Raw genomic sequence first — 12,152 nt, forward strand, 5'->3', positions numbered from 1 at the left:
ACAGAATCAGGATTTATGTCATGAACGAGTAATGAAAAGTATTGTTTTTCAGCTTCATCAAAGTGCCAACATTCATATAAACCACCTTACAAAAACCAATAAAAATAGTCAAAGTAAAGCAGAGTCTTTGCTTCATTGATCATTCAGAAATCTGACGGCAGCGGAGAAGAACCTCTTCTTCTGCCACTGATTGCACACCTTTAGGCTCCTGTACCTTCCCCCCCCCCACCCCCCTAGCACCCCCCCACTCCCTGATGATAGCAGAGTGTAGAGGGTATGGCCTGGGTGGTGGGGATTCTGGAGGATAGAGGTTGCTTTCTTAAGACACTGCCTCTCGTAGATGTCATCGATTGAGTGAAGTCTGGTGCCTGTGATGTCACAGGCCAAGTTAACAATACTCTGGAGCTTTCTCTTGCCCTGAGCATTAACATCTTCGTATGAGACAGTATTCAACCAGCCAGAATCCACTCCACGGTGCTCTTTTAGATGTTTGAGAGTTTTCGGTTACATACTGAATCTCCTCAAAGACCTCACTAAGTATAGCTGCTGGTGAGCCTTCTTCATGATTGCATCGACGTGGAGGCTCCAGGTGAGATCCTCGGAGATGTTGACACCCAGGAATTTGAAGTTTTTAACCCTCTCCACTACTGACCCCTTGATGAGGTCTGGTTCATGTGGTTCTGCCTTCCTCCTGAAGTCCACAATCATCTCCTTGGTTTTTCTCACATGGAGGACAAGGTTGTTGGTATGACAACCCTCAATGAGCTGATCTATTTCCCTCCTATACACTGCCTCATTGCTGTTTGTGATTCTGCCATTAACAAATTTGTAGATATTATTGGAATTGTGCCTGGCCACTCAGTCATGACTATATATTTGGTATAGCAATGGGTAAGGACCTATCCTTGGGGTGCATCTGTGTTGATAGTCAGAACAGGAAATGTTCAGAAGCCTGAAGAACAGTACACCTAGGTTCAAGAACAGTTTCACTAATCATGGACTGCTCTGTCAGCATTATTTTAAACACCTCTTATTTGTCTTGCACTATGGTAAATGAATATTTAATATCTATTTATTTGTCTTTGTTATTACTTTTTAATTTAATTTAATGGCCACTAAACCAAACATTTTTGTATTGATTTGTGCCAAAATCTCATTAGCCTTGCTCTGAATGCTACAGGTGTTCCGATAAATTGCACCGACACCCAATGCAACTAGATTGCAAAAAGTCAATGTAGCTCTTTTTTGTCTCTTGCATTTTAATTTTTCTGTCCTCCTCTTCTAGTTTTCTCTTTTCAAACTTCTGTTTCTGTCTATTTTACTTCCCCATGTTCTTTCACATGGATTCGCAATTCCCTACCATATCGGTTTAAACTTTTCTCAACAGCATTCCAAAATATCGTCCCGAGAACCTTAATTCTCATCCTGTCCAGAAATAGATAACCTTGTTTGCACTGATCCCACCTCCTCCACAAATGTTTCCAAAGATACAAAAATCTGAATCATTCCCTCCTACACCACTATCCTGTTATTTACACTCTGACTAGTATGTAGTTTTCTTTTCTTCCAGTTTTGTTGTTTCTCTCCCCCCCATTCCAAATAATTATATATATATATATATATATATATAGTGATTTTGTTTGTAATCATTATGTACTGTGTAATTTTTTGTATGTGTGCCATGGTCGAGAGAGATGCTGTTTTGTTGGGTTGTATATATATAATCACATGATAATAAACTTGGTTTAAGCTGGAAAACAAAAGATTACAGGCAACCAACATTCCAAAAGACCCATCACAACATGGACACACTTTCATGTCCCTCATCATATTTGGGAAAAGGCTTCATTGAAAGGGTGCACCAGCAGTCTTTTTTTTAAATTTTTTTATTTTTCACACTATAAACCATACTGACCAAAATACATACAGACATTTTTTCTCTTGAATATATACAGTGTCATTTTCTCCCATTTTTCCCCCTCCCTCCCTCACCCCTTTCCCATTTATTCAAAGTTCAATCTATAAGATACATTAAATGCGTTAAACAATATCATCACTTAATAAAAATAAACAGAAATTTTTATCTTTTACTTTTATATACTGAGTCAGTTCATTTTGTTGTCTTCTCCTTCTGTCATTTTAGGTGGTGGAGGTCCGTGGTAGGATTTCTCTATTGTGTTCCATGTACAGTTCCCATATTTGTTCCAATATTGTGATGTTATTTCTTAAATTATATGTTATTTTTTCTAATGGAATACATTTATTTATTTCTATGTACCATTGTTGTATTCTCAAGTTGTCTTCTAATTTCCAGGTTGACATAATACATTTTTTTGCTACAGCTAGGGCTATCATAATAAATCTTTTTTGTGCTCCATCCAAATCAAGTCTAAATTCTTTATTTCTTACATTACTTAGAAGGAAGATCTCTGGGTTTTTTGGTATATTGCTTTTTGTGATTTTATTTAATACCTGGTTTAGATCTTCCCAAAATTTTTTCACTTTCTCACATGCCCAAATTGCATGTACTGTTGTTCCTGTTTCCTTCTTACGGCAAAAACATCTGTCTGATACTGTTGGGTCCCATTTATTTAACTTTTGGGGTGTGATGTACAGCCTATGTAACCAATTATATTGTATCATGCGAAACCTCGTGTTTATTGTATTTATCATAGTTCCGGAGCATAGCTTTTCCCATGTTTCATTCTTTATCTTTATGTTTAGATCTTGTTCCCATTTTTGTTTAGGTTTACAGCTTATTTCCTCATTCTCCTTTTCTTGCAGTTTGATGTACATGTTTGTTATAAACTTTTTAATTATCATTGTGTCTGTAATCACATATTCAACATTGCTTCCTTCTGGTAACCTCAGACTGTTTCCCAATTTGTCCTTCAAGTAGGTTTTCAGTTGGTGGTATGCAAACATTGTATCGTGAGTTATATTATATTTGTCCTTCATTTGTTCAAAAGATAATAATTTATTTCCCGAAAAACAATTTTCTATTCTTTTGATCCCTTTTCTCTCCCAATCTCTAAAGGAAAGGTTATTTATTGTGGAAGGGATTAGTTGATTTGTGTCAATATTAATTTTGGTAGTTGATAATTTATTTTATTCCTTTCTACGTGAATCTTCTTCCAAATGTTGAGCAGATGGTGCAATACTGGTGAATTCCTACGTTGCACCAATTTTTCATCCCACTTATATAGTATATGTTCAGGTATCTTCTCCCCTATTTTATCTAGATCTAATCTGGTCCAATCTAGTTTTTCCCTTGTTTGATAAAAATCTGATAGGTATCTTAATTGAGCTGCTCTATAATAATTCTTAAAGTTTGATAGTTGTAAGCCTCCTTGTTTGTACCATTCTGTAAATTTATCTAGTGCTATCCTTGGTTTCCCCCCCTTTCCATAAGAATTTCCTTATTATTTTCTTTAGCTCCTTGAATTTGTCTGTTAGGTGAATTGGTAATGATTGAAATAGGTATTGTATCCTTGGGAAGATGTTCATTTTAATACAGTTTATCCTTCTTATCAGTGTTAGTGGTAAGTCTTTCCAGTGCTCTAAGTCATCTTGTAATTTTTTTCATTAATGGCAGATAATTTAGTTTATATAGATGGCCAAGATTATTATTTAGTTGAATACCTAGGCATCGAATTGCTTGTGTTTGCCATCTAAATGGTGATTCTTTCTTAAACTTTGTGAAATCCCCATTATTGATTGGCATTGCTTCACTTTTATTTGCATTGATCTTGTACCCCGATACTTCTCCATAGTCCTTCAATTTCTTATGTAATTCTTTTATTGATATTTCTGGTTCTGTTAAGTATATTATAACGTCATCTGAAAATAGACTGATTTTATATTTCTTCTCTTTTATTTTTGTCCCTCTTATTTTATTTTCTGTTCTTATCAGTTCTGCTAGTGGTTCTATAGCACCAGCAGTCTTGAAGACAGATACTTCCCTGCAGCCAAGAGGCTGCTGAATGAACCGTGTAACAATGCTATCATGCTGTCCTTACTTGATGCTAAATGATCTTCCTATCCATTGTAATATTATACTCCACAAATTGTTCTCTTTACACTGGTGTACAAATATTTGAAATAACCTGTTGGCAGAAGATCTTTCTCACTGTACTAGGAACTATAAAAGCAAAAATAATATGAAAATTTTGTCAGTCAAATTATTGTAGAAAAATTACCCTTATGGACCTTGGACAATTTTATTTTTGACTGAGGACAGGACTGAACCTATCGCGGGGAACTTGACAGATACTAGGTGCTGTGGTAGCACTGGGCTACCGCTAGGGAAGTTTGACAGCTGTCAAAGCATGGGAACCATGTGCTGGAAGTCCATGGGCTTGCAGGAGAGTGAGCCTGCAGCTTTTAATTTCTCCACCAATGGGGAGAGCTGGAGGCATGCGCTGAGCAATTTAAAAAGCCCAGCGCACTGATTTTCAAGAGAATGGTCAGTGGATTGGACTGCCGACCATCAGAGAGTCCCCAGCAGCTTCAGCAAACCACACCCTGAGTTGCTTTGTTCATGGGTGCTAGCACTGCTGTCTGGAGCTGTATGTCAGTGTGCTCACCCACTAGTTTCAGTGGCGAAAGGAAGACTGAGCTACTTTATCCATCGGTGTCAGCACTGTTGTTCTGACAGCAGTTTGGGGAACTCTTTCAAGAGGAGGACTTCATGTGGCAGGAGTCACAGGACCACTCAAGCCAAGGTGTCCAAAGAAGAGGACTTGTGTGACAGTAGGTCACTTGTTAACCCTAAAGAGGGCTTCAGAGGCATGAACCTCATGTGGTGACTAGGAGGTCACTGTGAAAATTCCCAGTTAACGAAAGTAAAGGGTGGTTGTGGCGACATTCGAACCTCAAGGCAGTCTTGTGTTGGCTGACAGGATTGAAACACTATAGGCACCACCGTCATTTGGATATAGCCTCAAACTAAAAGACAAACCCAAACCTGGAGACCAGATCTGTAAGCTGTTCCATCTTTGACATGACTGACATGAGGATTTTGTTCTGGACTGTAATTGTCTTGGTTTTTCATCACATACGCTGTATTGACTGTCTGTTGTTGACATAAGGTTTCCATTAAGTTTGTTGTTTGGGTGTTTAGTGGGTTAATTCTATTATTGTTAGTTTGTTAATAAATTTTGTGTTAAACTTAACCCATTCATTTGTGTGCCTCCCAATTGCTGCTGAGGAGTGCAATACTTATATTATCTCTAAACATTTGTACCTGAAGTACAGGAAAAACATTGGCATAGCGTTTAGTGCAACGCCTTTACAGGGCCAGCGATCAGGACTGGTTTTGAATCCCATACTGTTCTGTAAGAAGTTTGTACATGTCTCCATGTGTCTGTGTGGGTTTTCCTGGGGGCCCCGGTTTCCTCCCACCATTCAAAACGTAGGTTAATTGGTTTTAAATTGGGCGGCACAGACTCATGGGTCAAAATGGCCTGTTATTGGGAAATTTAAAGTTTAAAATTTAAATCCATTGGAAACAAAATCCATTGAAAATAGATGCAACAGTGCCTCTGTTACAATAGAAACCAAATTATTTAACTCTTTGAACTCAGTGTCCGTTTTCGGGGACTACCAACATGCACAAGTGCCTCCCTTTTCCAAAAGTGGTTTGTACCCTATTTTACCCATGGATCCATATTATGAAAAGTTGAAAATGGCCAAAGTCCAAAGGGTTAAAATGAAAAGATTAAGCATTGAAACACCTATGTACAACACCCTAATTTCAGCAGATTTCATTTTACAGGATTTGAAACACAGCCCATACATAATCAAACAACAGGAATTCAACACAGTTTATTGAATGATTTTCTTCATGGCACAGAGAAATATTTCAATATTTTATAATTTGCTGGTGTAAAATATTCAGTAATAGCTTTAGTAAATATGATGGCTGTTTTCAAGTGTATTGCAGCTATTACAATCACTATATTCACTACATCCATTAATCCATAGGTCAGCACATGAGACCACACACTTCACATCAATACCATTCTTGTAGTCGTTAATTGATCTTGTTACCACAGCTTTCAACAATCTCCAGAGATTTCACACACACAAACTGTTGGCTGCTGGATCTCTGCCTTTTACGGTTAAATATTCTAACCTTTAAATCAGCAAGCATTTAGCTTAAGACTTTAAGCAAACCTCATCTCTCGGTTCTGAAGTATTTTCTTAGATAGATAAATTAACAAGTTAGTTTATTGTCATAATACTGATCTATCATCAAATTATCAGAACTTTTTTTGAAATGTTATTAAGTCACTGAAAAATATATAAAATCTAATTTACAATTATGACTTTGTTGCTGTCTTTCTTCAACAAAAATTGGAGAAAACATTTTGCAACAGATGCCTTAAGCATTTATTTCTGACAAATGATGCCTGTTAGAAGTTTAGTTTATCCTCAATAAACTATAAGATTGGATAATCAATCCATGTAGATAAATATCACCATGCATCAAGTTATAAAAGATGATATACTTTTGAGATACCTAGTGGCACAAAAAAAAACTGAACAAAAATTGTCTGGATCCAGATCAATTTAAAGGCAATACTAAATTCTGATATTTCCATTGAATTTTTCCTCAAGTACCTATTATGAAAAGTGTCTGAGCTTCTAAAATGTCACTTACAATATTATGTAATCTTTTCCATTAGCTTTCATTTGTGGCTGCTTTCTCATTGTTATAATTATACAAACCATTTAAATTGCATGAGCTCTGCACTGTACTTTGCAATGATCATTTCAATTGATTAAATAGTTGTGTTTTATTACCATGTATTTATATTATTATTGACCAATAATACAGAAATTACATTAGTAGAGAGTAAACCTGAAAGCATTCCCAAAAGCATCAACAGACATATAGTTAAACATGTATTTGTGAATAGATGCTAAAGGCAACTTTCAGAATAATATATTAAATATGCATCATAAATAATAATGCATAAAACTCCACATGGATTATTACTCCCAGTTCTTTATTATTTCTACTCCTGTTTCCTCTCATTCCTGTTACTTTGTTTTTCATGTTCAAATTGAATAATATGAGAAATCATGCCCTTGTTCCACACATTACAAAAGCGACCTTGAATATGCACCAGTGCCTTCAGCTTCTGGCACTGTATTACTTTTAATCACCGAAGAAGAAGGCTGTGGATCACCATTATCCTTCTTTGGAGTCAGTAAATGTATACAGAGGAGAGAGCAATGATTGTGCAGGATTTGTTTCTTTCTGTCACACTTCTGTTATACTTTGTTTCAGTAAAATTCTCTCCTATCAGAACGTGACGTAGCACACTCAGTAATTTCTATGATCACAAAGTTTTGTGTAACAAAAGATAATACTAATGCAAACCATGGAATCAATTGGGAATAATCAAACCACGAAGTACTGTATGTGCATTTTTTTCTGACAATATCTGTTCTCCAAACTTGAACTTCACTTTTGTTTCAATTTTCATCATTAGCCCTCTTGTTTTTCCAATTATCACAACTGATGATTGAGAATGCAATTCACCTCAACTGTTATGTATTTTACTCATTTCAAAAATAATATCAATAGACCCCCCCCCCCGTGCAAAACATTCATCCAATTTTATTTACAACTATTTTTCATATTATTTCCACTACTCAGAAATTTTCACAGAACCTCAATTAAATAATCAGCTTTTCTCAATAAGTAAATAAGTTGTGAATGAATCATTCCACTGCAGTTTATGTTCTCTTGGATATTCTCTTTAGTTTTAAACTTTTCACAAGTACTGAATAGAATGAAACCATAGACACACCAAGAACAGAAGTAAAAATAATGGAGAACTGGCCTTTATGTAGAAAAGGTCAAAATAAATCACTGATGTTTCACGGTAGTCTGGAGAAATGTCGGCAGGCATCCGAACAAAAATATAGGAAGTGTTTGGTTCACCAGTGAAGCCAAATTAAATAGCTGCTGCACACAAATGCTGTCTCACAGGTCTGGTAACTCAGTTCAATCCTGACTTCTGGTATTATCTGCGCAGAGTTTGCATGTTCTTCTTGCCACCATGCATTGTTTCTCCCGGTGCTCCAATGACCTCCCCTGACTAGCAAGTTGACCGCTGCGATTGTTGGCCTGTTGGTGAGTAGAAGGAGATGATGGCAGCATGAGGAGAATAACATGGGTTAGGGTCGGATTAGTGCAAAAATGAGTGCTTGGTGATCAAGATGGACGATAACCCTAAGGCTATGTAAATATGAATTGGCATTTCCACTATGATTTCCTTTCACTGAAATGTACCGCTGCTTTTGTTCATTTATTATTTGCACTCTTTCCAGTATTCTGAGAAGACCGATGTCACTTTTCTAACTTGCTCAACTGCCCCTCTCTTTCCTGAGCCAAACATGGGAAAGGTACCTCTGACTCTTTCAAATCCCCGCATCTCTCTTTTCAAGCATTGTTTTAATTCAAAGAATGCTTCTTTTATTTCATCGCAACGTGCTGCATTCAGCACATTGTCGCCCCCACACTGGGAAAACCAAATGCAAATTGGGTATTTGTTATAATGAACGGTCCCATTGTTGAAGTGAGTCATTTCCATTTTAATTTTTTGCCTCCTCATAGTCTGACTTCTCCATCTACCAATGAAATTCAATTTAAAATATGAAAGCATGAAATACATTCCACATTCAGGGTTTGTGTAACTTTCTGGAATCAACGCGGAATCCAGCACATTTCAGGCGATGGTCATTGCTCCTATTGTATTTTTGGACAACGTGCAGAGAACGACTGATGTTGATTCTCTGGCTTCTTTGGATCCCTACATTGTTTCAAATACCACCACATCTTGCATTGCATCATTAGCCCTTTCTGTCATTGAACCTCGCTGCCTTGTCTGCTCTCACTACTCGTTTAAAACCTGTTACATCCAGGGATTTTTAGAAGTGATGAAACGATATTGAACTGAATCTATCAAAATCTCTCTCCCTAGATGCTGCCAGGACTGCTGAGCTTTACCGGTATGCTCTGTTCACACTTAATTGTATTTAAATTGTGTTATAATAAAATCACCAGAATGGTCTACGTACAAAATGTCAATCTGCGACCACGCCAAATAATTCAAACTCTACATGACAGATGCTCCATGGACAAACTGGTTGGTTTAACTTCATAATTTTGGTCATCCGTTAAATAAAACAAGACGGGCGGTCGCCAGTAAGAATCCCCCGCAGCCCATTGATACACGTAATTCACGCATTCACACGCAAGATCCATCACTACAAACTAGCCTGTGGTACAGATTCGACATCAATTGGGTTTTTACACGGCTTTCACAAAATAAAACAAAAAGTCGATCCCTAAATGTTCACTTAAACAAAAGCAAATGGTTTATGCCCCAGAAATATTCCGGCTGGAGCGTATCCCTGTCCTCAGCAGTTTGGATTCGCAAACATGCTCTTCCCAAAGGCAAATCCCCTTAATACTTTGCATTTCAAGTGCAATCGCCTCCACGTGACGTTTTGAACATTATAGGTGAATAACTTTTAAAATGTTACTTTTCTTTTGTTACATAATTATAATGGAAACATAACTTGGAGGTTCGCTGGTACCTAGCAGCGTGAAAGGGATGGGAATAACCTTTTTTTAAAAAGGGGGGCGAAGTAGCAGACAGATGGATTAGTCGCTGGAATTTTAGTAAATCGCATTAAAGATTGAAGAGTCCCACACTTAAAAGGTTTTAATATATTCCTTCGGAAGCCCTGGTCAAGTTAAAAAAAAATCAACCGATTCATATGTAAATTTAGACTGAACTTCATCCCACGGTAAGCTCCCCGCAGCTGCCAAGCGTTGCCCTGCGTCAACATACAGCCGCTGTCTGCATTTGCAACCGTTTACAAAGCGATGCAAGTTGGGGCAATTTTACTCACAGATTCATTAAGGCAAAAAAAAAAACCCAAAAGGAATTTCCTCGAGTTTTCTTCAATAACAACGTTGACTCGGATACCTTGCAGGCTGCAAGGAGATCAAGCCCATTATATGCCTTAAAATACCTTGCAGAATTTGCATCTCGTCCGACGAACACAGGATCTGAAATTGGTGTTGGAAATGCTCACTCCGGCAAACCCTGGATTTCATCTGAGCACATTCTGACTCAACCTGACACCGCGCCAATTGTCCAGATTAAGCTCCAGCAAGTTTATCTCAACTCCGGCACAACGTGACAGGCTCAGATTTCTCACCGATCAACGGCATTGCTTGTTCAAATGTTCAGCACTGTCTCCCGACACTTTCCCTAGTGACTTGCAGGCTATTTTCTCAGTAGTTACAAACTGTGTTTTCATTTGAACTCCTACCCGGTCCAAATCTATTATCTCCTTACAGATGCATCAGGATCTATTGTTTATTTTCAACGCTGGCTTCTTTCATTCCTTTGGAATTCTGTAGGCCTGGTTACAATACTTACAAAGACATCACGAAAATGTAGCAGTTCACGAGCAAACACACCCTTCGATAGTTTCCCCCTTATCCAAATAGATGATGTATCTTACCTGTTGTAATTTCCGCGCTGTTGCAGTTACACCTCGAAATAAACCGAGAAAGACTCGAACTGAAACTGTCCCTCAAAATTTAAAACAACATCAGCCGACGTAGAGAGGAGAATAAACACAAGTGCAAAACTCTGAAAGTGTTAAATGGAGAGAGGGGTTGTAATAATCCCGTTTTGAAAATGTGTGCGTGTGATGGGGTCGGGGAGCCGTCGGCTGATGCCTGCTGTCCGCTGCCCTCTAGCCGCGCATGGAGCCAGGCAGGCGGAGGCACCCGACTCGCTGTCTGCCTGTCCGTCTGTGCCTCTTGATCCCAACTAGCACTGAGTGAATGAACAGCTCCCAGCGCAGCTATGCGCGCCCGCGCCCACCCCCACCCCTCCCTCCTCATTTACATCCAGATCGAGGCCCGGCCAATGGGCGTCCCCGGAGTTCGCCTCCTCCTGCTGGGGGTGGGGTTGGAGGAGGAGGGAGGAGGAGGGAGGGGAAGTGGGTGACGGGAGTCCTCTCCGCCCATCCTTCGAGACTGAATCCCTTGGCATCTGGAAGGGGATTTCCCTGCCCGGCTGTACACATGCACGAGAAGTTCCTTGAAAATGCTGAGGGTGCTTGTGATTTTACTCGGCCAGTCTTCTCAACAGACATGTTTAGGGCTTGCAAAGGTGCAGAAAATGTTTTGTTCCTGTCTTGGATAATCCCATGAATTATATTTGAGATCGCGTAGGTTTGTGAAATGCTATGTCTTACTCGCAATCATATTATGTCGCCGTAATGAAGGTGCCCTCTTGTCGAAACAAAATTACAACTCCCACTTGAAGCTCGCAGCAAATTGTTAAGCCACTGTTTTCAAGTCGGCATGAAATGGATAATGGCAGAATGCAACCTATCAGGTAGATAGAGGCTTGAACTTTTTGCTTGCAGGAAATTGGTGAATTTATAGAAAATGCCTGGTTATTGATCAAGGAATTAATACGTCATGGATACTCCCAAAATGTCTTAAATCCATATATTCCCTAATTTGATGATATGCAAATGACAGTATTGGATGCAGCTATTAATATTTTCTAGACTGAAGTTAATCAGCCCAAATGGGAAAAAAAAGATTGCACATATATTGCACTTTACACAACTTCTCTCTGAAGGTCTTACACAATAGAGTATAGAAAGTAAGATAGCGGATTCACAGGCCACAAAGTGCCATAAACAACAGTGGAATGATAATGCTTAATGTCGTTGAATGGCCTACCCATTTCCTGGGTTCTTGAAATAAACAAATGGGTTGTTCTGGAAGGAATAGAAATCCACAAAAGAGATTAGTGTATTATCGGAAGAGTATGCAGATGGGAACTATGAAATGTGTGAAATAATTTCCTAAGTATATGAAACAACTGTTCAGCACGAGCACAGTGAACTGGCTTTCACAGAATATTCAAGAAATCCATCGAGAGTAGAGTACTTAACAGCAATTTTACGTGTCAAGACTTCAGCCAGTTATATTGTTGTTTCACATCCTTTTATTCATGGAGAATTCCAGAAAATTTGGTGGTTAAGGGTAGAGGAGCAGATGGGGGGGGGGGAGAGGAGTGGATGGGGGAAGA

General features: G+C 38.5%; 1 protein-coding gene across 4 annotated transcripts in view; it reads right to left on the reverse strand.

Annotated features, from left to right (window-relative positions):
* Positions 1-10,858, reverse strand: part of fstl5 (follistatin-like 5) — an 810,780-nt gene extending 799,922 nt beyond the window's left edge. For 2 of the 4 annotated variants that reach the window (XM_069926261.1, XM_069926262.1), the window contains exon 1: positions 10,558-10,858. The gene's annotated coding sequence lies outside the window, so the exon portion shown is untranslated. Of the gene's footprint in view, positions 1-10,059; positions 10,128-10,557 lie in introns of those variants that run through there. The other 2 variants (XM_069926256.1, XM_069926258.1) reach the window with 2 other exon arrangements.
* Between the last annotated feature and the right edge of the window lie 1,294 nt (positions 10,859-12,152).

This window comes from Narcine bancroftii, chromosome 3, assembly GCF_036971445.1.
Source record: "Narcine bancroftii isolate sNarBan1 chromosome 3, sNarBan1.hap1, whole genome shotgun sequence".
NCBI classification, from domain to species: Eukaryota; Metazoa; Chordata; class Chondrichthyes; order Torpediniformes; family Narcinidae; genus Narcine; species Narcine bancroftii.